This window comes from Coenobita brevimanus, chromosome 13 (genome assembly GCF_032717465.1).
Source record: "Coenobita brevimanus isolate Jiangsu-jjx chromosome 13, ASM3271746v2, whole genome shotgun sequence".
NCBI lineage: Eukaryota > Metazoa > Arthropoda > Malacostraca > Decapoda > Coenobitidae > Coenobita > Coenobita brevimanus.
The window spans coordinates 43,394,241-43,411,526 of record NC_136966.1 but is presented as its reverse complement, the minus strand read 5'-3'; the positions used below and the strand labels follow the sequence as shown (position 1 = coordinate 43,411,526).

Below are 17,286 nucleotides of genomic sequence, written 5' to 3'. Positions count from 1 at the left end.
TCCCAAGGGCAGGGTGAGGAGTAGCAATGTCCAGACAGTCTAAAATTGCCCAATCCAATGGGCCACGCTTCCATTCACTCATCATTCAAGCCCCCGGAATCCTGGCTCTATCGGATACGCCAAAAACATTCACCACGTTCTGTAGCTTCACATAATCGTATCTGAGAGAGTCAATCCAGACACTGCCACGTTAAAAAGGGGTGCCAAAAATCCCTGATCATGCACTTCTCACAAAATTCATCCAGCCAGCTCGATCTCCTTTCAGTTCCCTAGCCTCACCGACGTCCAAACCTCTCTTCTTCACACATTCATCCACTATATCTCTCCACCTTCTCCTTGGCCTACCTCGCCTTCTCCCTCCTTCAAATTCGCTCAGATATACCTTCTTCACCACTCTATTGTTATCCTTTCTTTCCACATGACCATACCATCTCAGTACACTGTCTTCAATTCTGGTGTCCACCGACTTCCTCGCTCCGCATCTTTCACGAATCACATTATTTCGTATCCTATCCACCCTCTGTACTCCACATACATTCCTCAGCAGTCCCATCTCCACTGCTCTTACTCTTGACTTTTCATTTTCATGCCACACCATAGTCTCACATCGATATGTTAAAGTTGGCACTAACACTCCTTCATGTAAGCCTTGTGCAGCTGCAACACTCAAGCCTCTGTTTTTTATCAAGGCCTTCATTGCACCAGCTACTTTTTTTCCTTGTGCCACTCTACTTTCAACTTCTTTTGCACATTTTCCTCTCTTTTCTATCACTGTACCCAGGTATTTGAACTCTCTCACCAATGCCAGTCTCTCTCTATTCACTGTTACATTGCACTGGGAGTCACCTTCTCTCTCAATAACCATCACTTTACTCTTTTCTACATTTACTCTCAAGGAGCGATGCTTACAGACATCAGCAAAACTCTGCACTAGTCTACCAAGTTCTTGTTCGGTACTTGCAAGCAGTACTGCATCATCAACATACAACAAATTTGAGATATTCCATCCATCACCATTCATTACCAATGCCATCCCTCTCTCCATTACTCATGTTTTCACTTCTCTCATCTCCTCATCCATATATACATTGAACAACCATGGGGACATCACACAACCTTGTCGCACGCCCACACTGATCGTGATCCATTCACTTAGATGCCCATTAACCCTGACACATGCTTCACTACCATCATAAAAACTCTTGATGGCACCTAGCAGCTTACCTTCTACACTGTACATGTGCAAAACTTTCCACAATCCTTCTCTGTCCACTTTGTCATATGCTTTTTCCTGATCCATGAATGCCATAAACACCTTATGGTACTTCTCACAAGCCTTCTCTACTATCTGTCTCACTGCAAATATTTGGTCCACACATCATTTGCCACACCTAAAGCCACCCTGCTCATCACTCACTGGGACTTCTGATATCTCTCTCACGTTCTCTATAATAATTCTTCCATGTACCATCCCTACCACACTCAGTAAGCTTATGCCACAATAACTCTTGCACTCACTTCATTCGCCTTTATTTTTTTACAGGGGTAGAATCACAGCCTTTTTCCACTCTGCAGGCACAGTTTCACTCATCCATGCCTTCTTACATATCTCCAACAAACACTTCATTCCATTCTCTCCACTACATTTAAGCATCTCTGTATACACCTCATCAACCCCAGCTGCTTTCCCATTTTTCAGCCGCTTCGCAGCACTCTTCACCTGTGCGAGTGTCACGTCTCCTGGCGCTGTATTCCTTCTCTGCACACCCCGGAAACCAGTCATGTTTACAGCTGCTCTGCTTTCTCTATCCCCATTCATCAGGCTTTCAAAATATTCTTTCCATCTGGTCCTTACTTCATCTCCATGGGTTAATAATCTACCACCTGCATCCTTCACACCATCCCATTTCTTTCCACTTTCACTTCTACATTTCCGCACCTCTTTCCAGAATAACTTTCTATTTTTAGAATAGGTCGCATTCATTTTTCTTCCTAGATCCTCATTTACCTCCTTCTTTATATATATATATATATATATATATATATATATATATATATATATATATATATATATATATTTATATAAATATATATATATATATATATATATATATATATATATATATATATATATATATATATATATATATATATATATATATAAAACTCGACCCTCGGCTATCACGGGTTCCGCTATAGCGTATCTCTCTATCACGCCTATATAAAAAACTACCCAAATACCTTTATCATGCACTAAATGCCTGCTGTCGCACACCGCAAATGTTCGAAAATTTCAAAAAGGCCAGGCTCCAGTGCTCCGCACAGCCAACAAAAGCTTCACTCCGTGATTGGTCATGTGACGTCAGCACCAGCCGAGCGCTGATTGGCTGCCCGACCGAGACTCCTGCCCGCCAAACTATTCAAGTGCGCGCCCTCAGACTGTGAACAGTGATAGAGAGAACAATAACCCTTTTTATTATATGACCATGGCAAACGTACCCCCTCCCCGTCCTCCTACCATCACCCAACATAATGCTGCGGCACCTAGCTGGGAAATAAAGAAGAGGAAGAACCTAAGTTATGCAGATAAACTGGAAATGTGAAACTTATAGAGAATGGCGAGACCAAGCGAAGTGTGGGAAAGAAATATAACATCAATGAATCAACTGTGAGGGGTATTTATAAAAATCGTGATCACATCATAAAACATGCTCATTTTTAGACTATTATATATTAATATGTGGTACAAAAAGGGTATCTTAAGAGTAAATATTGAGGTCATGGCACGAATTAGAATTATTACCATAAATTCTTCAATTCGGCTATCACGGTTTCAGCTATGGCACAGCCATAGGGGGACCAGTTGGGAGCGATAGCCGAGGGTTGAGTGTATATATATATAGATATATCTCTCTATATATATATACTATATATACTATATATACTACTATATATATATATATATATATATATATATATATATATATATTTGTTTATATCCAAGGGATGGTTGGGGTTTATTGCTCACATAATGCCACTCAGGGATGAGTGAGGCTGGTCACTCTCATCTTAAATGCCAGGACCAGCTGCCTAGCCCCGGGCTCCTACGCTCCTCATTTGGCAACATAGGATTAGATGATGGATGGATGGATATATATATAGACAGTATATATATATATATATATATATATATTATATTTATTGCTACAGGGTCATTACATGCAAGTGTCAACCTTTAGGTGAAATTTCGAAAGTGATAAAAAATGATAAATTTTATGATGGTTTTATTCCTTATGGTCTCTGGTTTTCAGATATACGAACAGAATTCATATATTCCTTTTAGTTATGAAGATATGGCTAAATGTGTACAGGTATGTGTTGTTCTGCGGCACACATGAAAAACATCGGTTTTCGGGTCTATATATTGAAAAACCAGCAATACCTTTGAAGTAAAACAATATATGAATGTTTTTACATGTTTTGCTCTATTTAATGCAACTTTCAGATTTGTTGTAGATATCTTAGTTATTGTTCCATGGGCATTTGAAAATGAGGGGTGAAAGAGGAATGACTTACGAAAAAACATGTTTTTTTAGTCTGTGAAAGAGAGTTTTCATCCTTTTGAGCTAATTTTTTTTTCCCCCTTCTAGTTTTCAGGTACCTTTCATGTGGTGTATTTGTTATTCTGGTTTACTTCTTGGATTTGGCACAAATTGCATCACGGTCATACCAGTGTCATGTGTAATGGTTGTTACCGAACGGCCCGGAACGACTGTACATTGTTTATTTTCCTATTACTATTTTTATTATTACAGTATTTATTTTGCTATTTTTACTCTTTTAGTTAACTTGGTTACCAGTATGTCAGTGCTTGATTTCTTTTTTCAGCTGATCACAGTACATACTGTACTTAAATTTTAAGAAGGGGAGAGGGCTTCACGCAGAATCTACATTGCAAGATATGAAGTTGGCACCAGTGTCACCTGCAGAAAGAATGAGAAGATATCGCCAAAGGAAGAAGGAAGAAGATCCAGCAGGATGGTCAGCCAATAATGCAGAAAAGTGCAAGAAGTATAGGCAAGGTCTTGCTGCCAAGAAAAGGAAGGAATCCAACATTCTGGCTGCAAAAAGGAAACAGTGTTGTAGAGCCAGGAGGAGAGGAGATGGACAAGGACAACCTGTCTACAAGTCTCAGCAAGCCCTGGGTAAAGCTGTGAAGAGAACAGCACATGCTTTGCCTAATAGACCAAGGAAAAGGCAGGCTGTTGTTGCCAACATTGCCCTTAAGGTTGGCCCGGATCTCACAATTCCTCCAGCCAAGAAGCAGAGGCCATCAACAGCACTGACTAAGGAAGTCAAGGAAGCGGTTGTCTCATATTACAAAAAGGAACACATATCACGAGCCCTTCCAGGAAAGAAACAAACCAAGTCTGGTGACAGGGAAGAAGGAGCATGTTGCCAGATGAGTCCTCTGCTAAACACTTAGGGAGCTGTACCAGTTATTTGAAGAAGAGCCCAAGCATGCTGGAATGCAGATAGGTATTTCCAAATTTGCTGAAATTAGACCCATAGAAGTAGAACTTGTAAGCTACAAGTCACAGAATGTGTGCTGCTGTCCATATTGTGAAAATATGAATTTTCTTCTCAAGGCTGCAAAGTGGAATGACAGCATTAAATCCAGTTCTGCCCTAGTTGCCCATGTTGTTTGCAGCCCAGACAATTCAACATGTATGCATAGACAGTGTGAGAAATGCACTTTGGCCAAAGACTGTGCAGATGTGATTGATGCTCTGATGGATGATGACAGAGTGACATTCCTGTACGTCAGTGGGATGGTGGCCACCTCAGGATGGAAGAATTCCCACATACCTCTGACCTTGCAGCTGAAATATGCAAACAACTTAGTCCTTATGTGACCCATTCATGTAATATAAGACTGCAGTTCAAGGCCTTCTCACACCAGAAGGAATCTTTGATTAGTCTACCAAAAACCATCATCGTTCAGCTTCACTTCGCAGAGAACTATGGCATCAAACACCAGGATGAGGTCACGGCTGCACATTGGGCCTCCACAACACCAAATGAGGCAGTCACCATTTACACCTGTGTTATCCATTATGTATTGGACAATAAAGTGAAGACCCAGGCAGTCGCAGTCATCTCGAACACCCGACACCATGGCACCTTAAAGTCGCAGGTCTTCAACGAAGAAATCTTCAGATATGTTTGTGGACTGTTTTAAGATTGTATGGACTTGATGGTAGGTTACTAAAAGGGGTGAAAAGTTTTTATGTAAATAGTAGAGCGTGTGTAAGAGTGGGAAATGCTGTGAGTGATTGGTTTCCCGTGAGAGTGGGGCTGCGACAGGGATGTGTGATGTCGCCTTGGTTGTTTAATATTTACATGGATGGTGTTGTAAGGGAGGTGAATGCAAGAGTTTTAGGTGGTCTGAGTCTGGTAAATGTTGATGGAGGAGAGTGGAATCTGAAGCAGCTGCTGTTTGCAGATGATACTGCACTGGTGACTGATTCAGAGGAGAGATTGAGACAGTTGGTAGAGGAGTTTGGAAGGGTGTGTGAAAGGAGGAAATTGAAAGTAAATGAGAATAAGAGTAAAGTGATGAAGTGTACGAGGTTGATAGATGGTAGGGGGATGAATATAGTTTTGAATGGTGAGTTGCTTGAGGAGGTAGATGTTTTAAATATCTAGGGTCACATGTTGCTGTGGATGGAAGAATAGATGCAGAAGTGAAGTTTAGAATAAATGAAGTAGGAAAGGTGCTGGGAGGAATGAAAAAAGTGTTTAAATGTCGTTCGCTTAGAATGGATGTAAAGAGAAGGCTGTATGAGGGTGTTGTGGTACCGACTGCATTATATGGGGCTGAAACATGGAATATGGGTGTAGCAGAGAGGAAAAGTTTGAATGTAATGGAGATGAGATGTCTGAGGAGTATGTGTGGAGTGACGCGTATGGATCGGGTGCGAAATGATGAAGTGCGAAGGAGAACTGGAGTTGTTCGGGAGATGGCTGGTAGAGTTGAGCAGAGGGTGTTGCAATGGTTTGGACATATGGAGAGAATGGATAATGAGCGATTGGTGAAAAAGATAACTAGATCTGATGTGAGAGGTGTAAGGCTGAGAGGAAGACCACGAATAGGATGGATGGACAGTGTGAAGAGAGCGCTGGATGCGAGAGGGATGTCTGTTGAGCAAGGAAGAGTGGCTGTGCGTGACAGAAATAAATGGAGAGAAATTGTGAATGAATAAGTGATGACGCAGCCCTGAGGGGATATTCTCCCGCATTTGGTCTGATCAGCTAGTCAGGTCAGGTGCGGGTAAGGGGATGGGTCTGTTATGATGTGGCAGGGGTAAACCAGTTCTGCTGTCGGGCCCTGCTGCGGATGTCACTGATTGCATTTGCCCAGTTGACCCTTGTGCGGTGTGGTGCGGTGAGGATCTGTCCGTTCTCCCCTTTGGGGCTAAGATGCAAATGAATGTGTTTGAATGGATGAGTAAATGGAGAGTGAGTCGTCCTGTCTCGGCTACCTCCCTTTCCTTGGGGGAAGCAGCCTAGGTATATAGATAGATAGATGTTAAGGACGAGCTCTGCAGTGATTTTGAGCATATCGTTCTGTGGACTGATGGGGCTGCTGTTCATTTTAAAAGCCGTTATGCTATGACAGCCCTAACATTTTACAAGCTCTACAACAGTACTGCGGAATGGAATTTTCATGAGAGCTACCGTGGCAAGGCTCCTCATGATGGTATTGGGGGAGTTTTAAAGTCCAGTGTATACAAGGAAGTACTCAGAGGATGCTGCATTGTCAGTGATGCAACATCATTCTTTGAAGCTGCAGAGAAGATTGTCACCAAGGTGAAATTACTGTATGTTTCAACAGAATAGATCAATTCACAGAATACCACTTTCAGCAATATCTGACAAAATGTCAAACGAGCCAAAGGAATCGAGAAGTGTAGGAGGATCAAGGTCCTTGACAAGTATATCATTGAAATATATTATGACAGCCAAGACAGCCAACCTTATGCAAGGTACAACCTGCTCCCAACAGAGACTGAGTCTGATACAAGCACCAGCACTGGCAGCAAATTATCCTCTGACACAGATTCTGAATGCGGTTTTACAGTCTCTGCCTTAACTTCTGATACTATTTCATTCCCAGGGGCCTGTGTAGCATCTCCAGACGTACGTCCACAGGTTGGAGAGTATGTAATTGTCAAGTATACTCCCAAGAGGTCATGTAAGTTCTATGTGGCAATCATTGAAGAAATTGACACGAGCGCTGAAACTGGCGGGTATCGCATTAGCTGCCTGAAGAAATCGGATGGATCATATTCATTTACATTCCCTGCTAAAGCTGACATTGGCTATGTGGATGACAAGGACATAGAAAAGCTTTTGCCACAACCAACGATTTCAAAGCGTGGAGTGCACTCATTCCATGGAGTACAGTTTCCAAGTGCAACATGTTAAAGTTCTGTGTGCTATAAGTTGAGAGAACATTTAATCTTACTTTTAAGTGTTTAAATAGTGTGATTTGAATTTATTCATCATTATGACAAAATGAGTATTAACTCTTTTATTAATCAAAATGGCAGATTGACAATATATGACGTATTTTATGTAACGTAGAAAATGTGGAAGTGACACAAGAGTAACTAGTGAGTTAAAATGATGCAAAACCTTTACTTATAATAAATGTGAGTGATGTGACAGTGTGAAATGATGGTTATTATACAGTAATTTGCAAGCAACATCCAGTTGAAATTTGCAAGAAGCATTGCACTGAAAAACCATACTGATAAGGGTAAGGAAAACCAATGATTGATTGATATATATGCAGATTTCATGGAGGCAATTCGCAGGGAATGAATATTACGGCTTTAGCGGGAACGAGCATTACGGCACATAAATGTTAATAAAAACAAAAGTAATAAAGATATTTTATTTCTGAAAACATCATAATAATCACATGTCTTTTAGCCAGGACTGGTGTATATATGGGAGTTTTAGGCCATCATAAATCACTGAGTTTTGGTTCAGAAGCACATTAGCTAAAAGCAGGGTGGCAATGTGGGAACGACCATTACGACAACTTTCAGCTGTTATATCACTGAAATGAATTAAGCAAATAACAAAATGTTGATGGCCTAATATTCCTTGTGGTATTACCTATCTCCATATAAAAAGTTTTAGTTTATTGCCAGTAGTTTGAGAAATATTGCAGTAGCATTGCATAAGTTGCGTGTAAATGGTACGACCGTTATGACCCTATTCATATATTTATATATACTTATACACAGTGGAATCACCTAATCCGCGGCAATTAGAGACTGGTACCTACCCGTGGATTACAAAATCCACGGTATACAAAATTAAGAACCAATGGGAAAAAAGTATATTTAGTCTGGACCCTCGTGGAACCCTCCTACAGCATTCTACCTACACCTGACTAGCCAGCAGCAAACACAGACAGTCTTAGAAATATTCATTGCATGTATTTAACTGAGAAGAGCTTTCTTCTTGACCCCAGCTGAGTTGAATGTCTCCTTGGAGGGTTGGGGCAGTCCATAACAGAGACCAGGGAGAGGTAACCTTGAAAAAGGCCAGGCAGCACTCAGAACTCACGGGGGAACACACGTAGTTGTTGTTGGCGGGACAGAAGGTAAACAAAACATGGCGGCTGTAGTGTGCACACTTGCCCCCAGGGTTGTGCTGTGATTGGCTGCTGGGGTCTAGGTTGCCTGTGATTGGCTAGCAGCCGCGGAATACATCATGGTTGCCTGGATATTATAAATCTCCTTGGAAATGAGCCACTTTGGAACCTAGGAACCGCTTTTTTCTAGTTTTTTCTGCGTAATAAAAAAATAGGGACTGGTTGGGGAAAGTACCGAGGATTACAAATCTGCAGCTTACAGATATGCGAATTAGGTGACTCCACTGTAGGCTACATATATATATATATATATATATATATATATATATATATATATATATATATATGTATATATATATATATATATATGTATATATATACAGGTAACTCGCATGGAACACGATCTCACGGAACGCGCTCGCAATTATACACGGTAAGGGCTGGGATACATATAAGACAACGTAAGATTAAAAAACCATCATGAAAACTACAAATTAACGCAGGAGAGGCCTTTGAAAGATCAAATCCTCGAACGTCACCGCTCGCAATTATACACGGTAAGGGCTGGGATACATATAAGACAACGTAAGATTAAAAAACCATCATGAAAACTACAAAGTAACGCAGGAGAGGCCTTTGAAAGATCAAATCCTCGAATGTCACCGCAGCGCGCGGTTTGTTTTGATTATGTGACGATCTAGGCAGGAAATTATTCAGTGAGTGAGACATTCCCGAGTACAGTAGCACAGTATTTGTAAGTTAAATATTTAGAGTACTGTACTGTTCTGGTAAGTTTATGTGCAACTTAAAGTACTATTAAATAACGTTAAAGCAAGAAATAAAGTCTTATAACCAGTTTACCTGATAGGCGTCAGAATATTGCCTTTTTTATTTGTTCGTTTTTTCCACAGTACTGTACAGTATTTGTAAGTTAAATATTTACTGTTCTCGTATGTACTGTACTTGTAAGCACTTAAATAAAGTTAAATCATTAAATAAAGCCTTGTAACCAGTTAACCCGAATTATATGATTACCCATGATCGACGTCGGAATATTGCCTTTTTTGTTTGTTCGTTAAACTCTTACTGTACTGCTTTTCTACAGTACTGTATTTGTAAGTTAAATATTTACTGTTCTGGTATGTACTTGTAAGCAATTAAAGCATTAAATAAAGCCTTGTAACCAGTTAACCTGATTTATGTGATTACCCATGATCGGCGTCGGAATATTGCCTTTTTAGTTTGTTCGTTAAAGACTTATAATAAGAGAAAAATACATTCTTGTCTTGGTATCTTTACCTATTTGCTCAGGTTTGCTGTAATGGTTTGGATCATTGGATGCAATGCAAATTGTAGAAAACTGTGAAAACTTTCGGGAAGTGAACGAAAATCTGGGACATGAGACTGACCTTGACTTCACCCTCTCATGTGTCATCTGTCAGTTCACCACCTGATATCGTGATGAGTGGATGTACGATTTTTTCGCTCGTGGCCATGCCTAACCACACATAGTTACACCCATTATCTCGACCCAGACAGAAAATACAATCTTTTTCCTCCCTTGCAAAACACAAACAACCACCCTGTTTACGAGACAGCAATATATATCGCGAAAATAACAAGGTAAAATGATAGAGAAAGATGAACATGTTATGACGGAAGAAGTACGTTTTCCCCGTCTGTAAACGTATTTATTTCTGCTTTGTATCTGTATTCGTAATAATTAGACTTATTGTTAGTTCTGAAACTGCATTACGATTCTATTTTTAGCCATACTCGTGGTGTGGGAGCTGGAAGTTGTGACACAACTTCCTTATTGCTAATCGGACTGACCCTCCACTTTATTCTCCCGTGGCAGAGTCTAGCCTTGGAGGACGTGCAGTTTTCTCATTTAGGACTGAAAATTCAACTCTTTCGCTCCCTTTTCCAAGCATGGGCACAACGATAACGTAAAAAATAACTCGAAACTACCATAAACATATATCAAAAAGGTAAAAATGTATTCATAACATTTTTTTTTTTCCAGCCATTCCTAACAGATTATGTACTGAAATCATTCGATATCACAGCACTGCATTTCTAAGTTAAATATGTACTGTTCTGGTATGTGCTTGTAAGTTAAAGCACTGGTACCAGTTAACCTGATTTATATGATTACCTATGATCGGCGTCGGAATGTTTCCTTGTGTTTACGTACAGTATTTGTGTGTTGAAGTTTTGCTGTGGAGTACTGTATTTGTGAGTTACAACATTAAATAAACCTTCTAACCACTTAAAGTGCTTTCTAGTGATTACCAGTGACAGATAACAGCAAAACAACACATTTGGGGGGTCTAGGGAGCAAAATATGGAGTAGTTTAAATATACGCGATTTCGCACCTAACACGGCACGGTAGGAACGAAACCCACGTGTTCCGTGCGAGTTACCTGTATATATATATATATATATATATATACTGTATATGAGGCGTCTAGAACCCAAGGGGCATCGGCACCAAAATGTACTTTTGAGTTATGACGCTTTAAAGTTGTGTTTATGGCAACGTCATAACCAGAAGGCAATAAACAAACCTTTTATACATCAAAATGCTCATCAGCACCTATGTTCTACTTGTAAATTTAAAAAAAAAAAAAATTATAACCGTAACCACAAAATATGGAGTAAACCAAACCCCCAATTTATAAGTGAGCATAATAACATATTGTAGGGATTTAAAAACATAGCAGAAAAAACATCAACAAATGTATTAATGTACAAAACTTTATTAACTGAAGATTGCAGTTTACTTAATATTAATAAACGAATAATTATTACTGTAATTTCACGTTTTTGACAACTAAAACTGAAATCAATGCAGTTATTATTTTTCCTCTACCATAATAGATTGAAATAATAACACTAAAAAAAAAAAGTACAGTAGTGTAATGCTTAAGTAAATTGAGAAGGGGCAGTGGGGGGTTAAATGGTGGAGTCATCATCTAGGAGATCGACATCCAACTCTGCCTCCTCAGTGCCAAGCCCCCTCCCGCTGTCTCCCCTCACCACTCTCTTTTCCTCTTCCTTTCTACCTTTTTCCACTTCTCCACACACTTCTGATGCTTACGAGAGGTTATAGGCACCACCTCCTCACTGTAACTATGTGATGAACTCATCTTGTCACCCCCCCCTTCAACCCCAATAACAACAGCTCATCTTGTCACCAATAATCCACGATAAATGGGGTAACAATCATCATCATCATTGCCAGACGCCATGTATCCCAGACGGGGTAGCCAAGGGCTTAGAGTTAATTATTTTACAGGGAGGGGCACTAATCCTCCACCAACCCCACTTGACACGTAGGGATGCCAACAGCATCTGGTGTTCCCAGGCGGTCACCCATCCAAGTACTAACCAGACCCAACGTTGCTTAACTTCAATGATCGGACGGGAAGCGGTGTACTGAATGTGGTATGGCCGTTGGCCATGACTGGAAAAAAGGCAGAATGAAGCATTTCCGACAAAAATGAAGGTCAAAATCACTCAAATCTCATCAAAAACTACCAGAAAAATATTCTGTACAACCTGGACCAGCATATCTCTAGGGTACACATTCAGCTGCAGCAAGTTACGTAATATTACATTAGGTTAGGTTAGGTTAACCGCTTGTGCAGTATAGTTTTCTGGCGTGTTTTTTTTTTGCTTTTTGCGATCTGAGTGATATTTGACTTCATTTTCTGTCGGTTAGGTTAAGTTAGGTTAACCGGTTGTGCAGCATATTTTTCTGGTGGTTTTTGAAGCAATTTATTTTTGCCTTCGTTATGTGTCGAAAATGCTTCATGTCACCACCTTATCCAGTCAAAGTTCATGACTGGAAATTAGGCAATATGAAGCATTTCCAACAAAAATGATGGTCAGAATCACTAAAATCACATAAAAAACTACAAAAATATACTGCATAACCTAGGAGGTGTGTTGGCAACTTGTGAAAAATTACCCCATGCCTTAAAGAGATTGTGGCAAAATCCTTCACTGCATTGCATGGCCCATTTGGTGAACGGCTTTGTGGTAACAATCCAATACGTAATAATTATACACCTCAGTGAACATAGGAGGGAAGCCTCACCAGCACACTGGGCGAGCCATACGCTTGCTGATTGGCTACTCTGGGGGAGTGGCAGAGAGCGAGAATGGTGATTGGTTTGGGCTGTGTGGCTTAGATGCCTGCCTGCTCTGATTTGCTTACCCGGCAGCATGGATAAAACCACGTGACTTTGAGCCCTTCTTCCACTGTCCAGAAGGCCGATTCTTGTATGACAACCAGTGCTGTCACTGAGAAGAGGGTTAAACCTGTTGTCTCCCCTACCTAACTCAAAACCAGTATATTGGCGGGGATGCCCCTGTGACTCTAGACGCCTCATATATATACGGTATATATATATATATATATATATATATATATATTTATATATACAGTAGAACCTCTTTGGTCCAGACCCCTTTGATCCAGACTTCTGTTAATTCGGACAAAATTTAAAAATAATAAGCTCCAAGAATATGTTGAAAGTAATTCTAAAGTCATTTTCGGTATCGGCGCGGAAAGCGATCATCATTCGTTTAGTCTCGGTTCACGCTAGGTCGCAACATGGGCGCCTATTTAAACACATGCTAGCATTTGTTCCATCAGCTAGTTCACCAACCATTTATATTTTAACGCTGTATTTCAAAAGTTAATCCTCCTTACCATGCCCCTTAATGCAAGTGTAGCTTCTGCAATGAATAATGGTGTTAAAAGGAGGAGTTTGCTTACACAAAAATGGGTCAGAATATTCTGCAGTGTTTAATGATTACTGTAGGTTATTTTTTGTACTTAAATGTGCTTTACTTGTACATCAAACATTAGCTTCTTGCCCATATGGGCGTTATCAATATGCCAAAGATGACAATGTATTTTTTGCCTACATAAGATTTATTTTAATTCCAAATATTAGTTAATTAGTTTATTTATTTTTTTGCCTACACAGGCCTTAGTCACTTGCTACAATTTAAAATGTAGGCTAGTTTCTTGTCATGGCCTTACCTGTAAATTATGCAATACAAAACTATCGCACATGATTAGTTTGGTTATTTTAGTATCCTTTCACCTTTTGCAGTTACGTAGGGTTGACATATGCCACATATGTTAATAATTAACAAACATACCATATGTAGACAGTTTTTGGTATGAACTGGAGATTACCCTGATGGTCCGGACAATCTGTTAATTCGGACAACCCTTACCCCCTTATAGTCCGAATGAGAGAAGTTCTACCATATATATATATATATATATATATATATATATACAGTAGGTTCGCACAGTGCCCGTCATCACAGTGTGCGATTCGCATTGTGCGCGAGTGACCAAAAATCATAACGAAAAACCCTTGCATGCACGAGTTTACTGCACAGAACGCGAGGCAGAGGCAAGGAGTGGCTCAAAAATGCCATTTTCTATTAGTGCGCGACCACCCCTCACACAGCTCGTCATGTGTCGTCATGTTGATGCACAGAAATTCCCGGGCATTCTACTGCGCAGCTTGGGGTACAAGGGAGCGGATGTGCCATAACAGTCCTGGCTCGTGCACTGTGCGGATCCGCTTTCTACAGCTAACCTGTCATGTACAACATGTGGTGTTTTTTGTGCTGCTCCATCCTTGCCTGTACTTCGCCACACCATGGCTCCAACCCCAAGAGTTAAGAAACTTCTGACGCATGCCACCAAGTTAAAGATCATTAAGATGAAGGAGGATGGTCAAGGAAACACTGCCATCAGGAGAGCCCTGGGACTGGGTGAATCTACAGTGAGAACTGTGTGGAAGAACCGTGAAGCCATAAAGGCTGTATTGAAGACGTACGGTGCCTCTGACCTAGACGGCTGTTCGTGGGTGGGAAATCGTGCTATGATACTAATGGAGCGCTATCTTGCCACCTTCATAATGAGGAAGGAAAAGGAAGGTGTTCCACTGAGTGGAAGATTTAATCAGAACCAAGCCCAGCTCTTTTACAAGGCAGCATCTTACAGGTTAAAAGTGGAAAAACCTTTCAGGCCATCGGTTGGATGGCTGGACCGTTTTCTCAAGTGCAAGGAACTCTGTTATGTGAAAGTGTCTGGTGAACGTGCCTCTGCCAACGAGCTGGCCGCGAGAGACTATCCTGCGATATTTAGAGCGATTATTGAAGAGGGACAGTACACCAAGGACCAGATCTACAACATCGATGAAACATCGTTATATTACAAGGCCATGCCCAAATCAACTTACATCGCTAAAAGACGGAAACAAGCCCCTGGTCGCAAGCTCCAGAGGTGTAAGATGACGGTATTGTTCGCTGTAAACCTGTATGGGAGCCACAAGATGAGGCCAGTTGTTGTACACACAGCTTCACACCCAAGGTGCTACAAAAACCTCACGAACATGGATGCAAGTGGCGTGTATTGGTACAAGTCTGCAAATGGTTGGATGACCGGGAACATTATGGCAGACTGATTAACGAGGCAGTGTGTCCCTGATGCCAGGGCCAAGTGTCGGGAACTGGGCATTCCATTTAAGATGCTCCTTGTGCCTGATAATGCACCAAGTCACCCTCCATACCTTGAAGATCTGCATAAGGATTGTCGTGTTGTGTTTCTGCCACCCCGCACGACGTCACTAGTGCGGCCACTGGATCAAGAACTAATCGCCACTGTGAAGCACTTCTACCATAAGCTAGTATACGACTACCTACGGAGGAAGACCGACACACAAGAGGAGCTTCAAGCCCTATAAGAAGATCACGACGAAGACCTTGATGAGGCATCTGCTCCCGTTCCATCTCCACCAGCACCTGTATCCCGACCTGCCACAGATGCCATGACTGTTGAGGCATTTTGGTGTAATTTTATGGTGAAGGATGCAGTTGAATTTCTCCTACAAGCCTGGCACCAGATTACACCTGCAACGGTGAACCATGCATGGCGAATGCTCGTGCCTCACCTATGCATCACCCAGGAGATGGCCATTCAACCACTGGCCAAGGCTGAGGCAGCAACACTGACAGCAGCACAAGCTGTACCAGGTTTCGAGGACGTTGCATTGGCGGACATACAAGAAGTGCACACTGCAACTGAGGAACAGCCTCCCAAGGAAGTGTTGCAACAGATAGACGAGGCTGATACAGAGCCCGACGCCAGGCAGAGTTAAGTTGAGCAGCCTAGCATGATGGAACATTAGCAAGATCCTTGCTGCCGTGGATAAGCTCAAGGAAGAGGTGAAGGAACAGGAAGTGAGCAACCTAAGAATGGAGGAACTTCTGGTTGGTATCGACAAACTTTTCCGTTTCTACACAGACAGGCACAGGGAAGAAATAAACAGGAGAAGACAGACACTCATAACAAGCTACACACAGCGGGCTCAAGTTGGTGAAATTGCAGAACCATTGACATCGTCTGCTCCTGTTCCTGTTGAGGATGAAGAGGATGCAGTGTCAGAAGTGTCAGCATTGGACTTTGAAGGGTTTATGGCCGAAGTGAGTGACTTTGATGCTCCTGGGGAAGGTGCTCAAGAGGAGTCTGTGGAGGGAAGTGTTGGTGCGGTGGGAGATGCGGTGGGGAGTGTGGCGTTGTAAGTGTTGCTGTGCCTCGGAACCCCTGTTATTTAAGGTCATTAGGCCTGTTGTCTACTGTTGTAAAGATGACTACCCATATTTTTGTCATTGTAGCTATAGCTTTAGTACAATGTCTGAATAATATGACCTTTATTATGTCTCTAAGGGCCAAAAAATATCCAGGTATGAGGGGGTACCACCCATATGTAATTATTCCCATAAGATTATGTATTCCCAGTACGCGAATTCCCAGTGCGCGAGCTAGTGGACCGCCCAATCTCTCGCGCACTGTGCGAGCCTACTGTATAGCTATCTATTGCCAGACGCCTCAATCCCGTTTTGGGTGGCCACAAGCAAATCTCCTCCACGTCGCCCTGTCCCCCACCATTTCACTGCCCTGCTCCCAACTCACACCCTCCTCTCTCATATACCTCTCCACCCCATCCCTCCATCTCATCCTCGGCCTCCCCCTCCCTCTTCCTCCCTCCACCTCACTCACGTACACTCTCTTCGTCAGTCTTTCACCCTCCAGCCTCTCCACATGGCCAAACCACCTCAGTGTGTTCCTCATAACACTTCCTATCACATCCACATCCACCCCACAACGCTTCTTTATATCCTCATTCGTCAACCTGTCTCTCCATGTGACTCCGCAGGCTCCTCTTAAATAACTCATTTCCACTGCTCTCACTCTTGACTTGTGTCCTTCCAACAACGTCCAAGCTTCACTTCCATACGTTAGAGTTGGTATCACAATACTGTCATGTAGTAACTTTTTCACATCCATGCTCACTTCCCTGTTTCTTATCACTGCTTTCAAAGAACCAGTAACCTTTCTTCCCTGCTGTACCCTTTCAAGCACTTCACCCTCCAGACCTCCATCCTTACTCATCACACTACACATGTACTTAAACGTACTCACATTTTCCAATTCCTCACCATCCAACCTCGCTGTACATTCACTGACTTCACCTCTCTCAAAGACCATCACTTTACTCTTCCCTACATT

General features: G+C 41.7%; 1 protein-coding gene and 1 non-coding gene across 2 annotated transcripts in view; one reads left to right on the top strand and one right to left on the bottom strand.

Moving 5' to 3' along the window:
* Positions 1-17,286, top strand: part of LOC145415629 (transient receptor potential cation channel subfamily M member 8-like) — a 318,353-nt gene that overhangs the window by 80,976 nt on the left and 220,091 nt on the right. The window lies entirely within an intron of this gene.
* On the bottom strand, positions 12,021-12,139 carry LOC145416685 (5S ribosomal RNA). The gene has a single exon (XR_013900319.1). It is a non-coding gene; the product is annotated as a 5S ribosomal RNA (ribosomal RNA).